The 3,247-nt window shown below is 40.3% G+C and overlaps 1 non-coding gene across 1 annotated transcript; it reads left to right on the forward strand.

Moving 5' to 3' along the window:
* Positions 1 to 441: 441 nt before the first annotated feature.
* LOC114817383 lies at positions 442 to 579 on the forward strand. The gene has a single exon (XR_003765239.1). It is a non-coding gene; the product is annotated as a small nucleolar RNA SNORA7 (small nucleolar RNA).
* Positions 580 to 3,247: the final 2,668 nt, after the last annotated feature.

Genomic DNA, 3,247 nt, shown 5'->3' on the forward strand with positions numbered 1-3,247 from the left:
AAAGGGATCTGGGTTTTAATTCTGACTCATCTGCATGTCTGATGTGAGATCTTGGGAAAGTCATTAAACATCTATGGGCCTCAGTTACCTCATCTGTAGAAAATGGGGATTAAGAGTGGGAGCCTGTTGTTGGGTAGGGATTGTCTCTATCTGTTGCCAAATTGTACTTTCCAAGCGGTTTGTACAGTGCTCTGCACACAGTAAGAGCTCAGTAAATACGATTGAATGATGAATGAATGAATGAGCTTCGTATGGGACAGGGACTGTGCCAACCTGATTAGCTTGTGCCTACCCTATTGCTTAGAACAGTGCTTGACACAAAGTAAGCACTTAGCAAGTACCATAATTCTTGTTAATTATTAAGTGAGATTGTCCCAGGAACAGTGAGGGCAATTAGCAAGAAGACACTTTTGTTTATAAGTAGGAGGTGACAATCGCCATCCCTTCTCAGGATCGCACCTGGAGAGTTTCCAGTACTCTGCCAGTCTCCACTACAGGAGGGAGAGGCAAAAAGAGGCATATCCATTCCATTCCTAGCTTGGGCAGTGGCTAGCGAGTGGAAGACAATCTGCTACAAGTCAAAAACCACCTGTGCTGGGCAGCAGAGGCATGGGAAGGAGTCGAGGGTAGAGATTCATGTTTACTGAGTGGAAGAAGGCAATGGTAAACCACTTCCGGATTTTTACTAAGAAAACTCTATGTATGCACTACCAGAATGACTGCTGATGGAAGTGGGGCGTTCTGGGAGAGATGTGCTTATGGAGTCCCTATGGGTTGGAGATGATTCAACAGCATAAGACATGACAATCAGTGTAATTTTGGGGTGGCACAGTGACAAATTGATCCCAGATTCCAACTGCATATAGATCTGTGGAGGGGAGAGGGGCACTGGGCAGTTTTAAGAGGCAGCTTTATTCTTTCTTTGAGTGCAAATAAGGTGCTTTGTAATAGATGGATTAGCATGGTGTAGTGGATAGAGCCCCAGCCTGGGAGTCAGAAGGTCATGGGTTCTAATCCCGGCTCCACCACTTAGCTGTTGTCTGACCTTGGACAAGTCACTTCACTTCTCTTGGCCTCAGTTACCCCATCTCTAAAATAGGGAGTGAGACTGTGAACCCCATGAAGGACAGGGACTGTGTCCAATCTTATTTGTTTGTATTCACCACAGTGCTTAGTACAGTACCTAGAACATAGTAAGTGCTTAACAAATACCACAGTTATCATTATTATGATGTATTGTCACTGTCAAAATGAAAATTAATAAGGGAAAAATCTATGAGACCAATGCCTGAGGACTCCTGGTATTACTCTGTCAAGTGGAGAATCAAGGCAATTACTTAACTAACTCAGTCCAAAACTGATAGTTTTAGATCTGGCTATTTCGGGTGAAAGTGGGTGTTCAGGCTGAATATTCACTTTGCTAGTGCAGACAATCCATCATCCTCATTTTAAAATATTTGTTCTATACATACAATTTAATTTTATGCACATTGAGACCATCCTTACCAGAATGTGTCTGTTTATTGTTATATTGTACTGTCCCAAGTGCTTAGTACAGAGCTCTGCACAGAGTAAGTGCTCAATAAATATGACTGAATGAATTAATAACCTAGGGCTGGGCTCATATTAGGGTGGTCCCTGTTGAGTATCACCTACTAAACCCTGAAACCCCTGGAACTCATTGCTTCAAATGTAGATTCGGGTACAAAAATCCAAATAATCCCACTTGTGAAGACACATTTGTTAGCCTTGGTCTGTGTATTGTGCTAAATTAGGTTTGATTTTAGTTCCAAAACAGCTGTTTCTTAATTTCTTGTTTATTTTTCCTTATATATTTTATTCATTTATTCGAAGCAAAATGTTTTCTGAGAGAGAAAGTGAAATGCAGTTGTGTGACCGGCCACAATTCATCTTTGGTCCAAAGCACTCGCCAAAATTAGGTACAATGCAAAACTTGAAATAAAAAGAAATATTTACTGCAGGACCTTTTCAGGGTGAGTTGAACCATACATTAGCTTAGTCCCATTATCTGTTAATCTTCTTAAGCATCACTCAACTGATGCCAGACTTACAGAACTCTATAGAGGGTCAAGGGGCCTAGAATATCAGGGGAGGAAGAATTCTTCAATATGGTAGAAGAGGAGACAGCCCATGAAATAAGGTGGCAAAGAGGTCAGGAGGGGAACACACAGGATAAAACACTTTCATCTATTGTACTGGAGTCAATGGGCTCCCATCAGGAAATCTTGAACCCAAGATTAATTACTTGTTGCAGTAAGCATACCATTGTATTCTTCATGACACTGGGGAAGACTAAAGGCACCTTGCAGATTTTTCGATCTCCCATTACAATCCCATATTGAAAAACAATAGTGACTGAGAAAATTGTGGATGGTGGAGAGGAGCCTTTTAACTCTGGTTACTTTTAAGAATACTCCCAATTGGCAAGATGCTAGGGGACGGTATTTACCTTAATATTTTTTAAATATTATGAATTTCATAGTAATTCAGAATTACATGTCATGGTTGTTACTTTGGTTCACCTTGTAATTTTCAACAGAGCAAAATACGACCTTTTAATTAAGGTTCTCCACTATTCCACCTATTTGTGATTTGAAAGTCATTTGACTGATTTGATTTTAAAAATCACAGTTAAGAGCTTACAACCAAATGTTACAGGGAAAATAGAGGAAAGTAATCCTTCCTGAAAACTCTCTTCTCTGAAGATGTTCCTAAATGAATTTCTATGATACCTGGTCATATATCATCCCAATACTTTATTATTTTATTCTACTGTCCCAAGCACTTAGTACAGTACTTTGCACACCACAAGCGCTCAATAACTATGATTGAAAAAGAAGAAGAATCCATTCTTAACCCCTAGATTTACATCCCTTACATATTCTATTTATTCATTCTCCTATCTCCTTATATTATCAGGTATATCCTTCTGTTCCCACTCTATGTATACAACCTGTGTCTTGTTGTATCTGTCTGTCTTGTCTTATGTTGTCGAGTCATCCCCTATTCATAGCGACACCATGGACACATCTTTCCCAGAACGCCCCACCTCTACCTGCAATCATTCTGGAAATGGATCCATAGAGTTTTCTTGGTAAAAATAGCGAAGTGGTTTACCATTGCCTTCTTCTACACAGTAAACCTGAGTCTCCACCTTCAGCTCTATGCTGCTGCTGTCCAGGACACCTTCAACTCTATGCTGCTGCTGTCCAGGACATGTGAGTTT

The sequence above is a fragment of the Ornithorhynchus anatinus genome, chromosome 1 (assembly GCF_004115215.2).
Source record: "Ornithorhynchus anatinus isolate Pmale09 chromosome 1, mOrnAna1.pri.v4, whole genome shotgun sequence".
NCBI lineage: Eukaryota > Metazoa > Chordata > Mammalia > Monotremata > Ornithorhynchidae > Ornithorhynchus > Ornithorhynchus anatinus.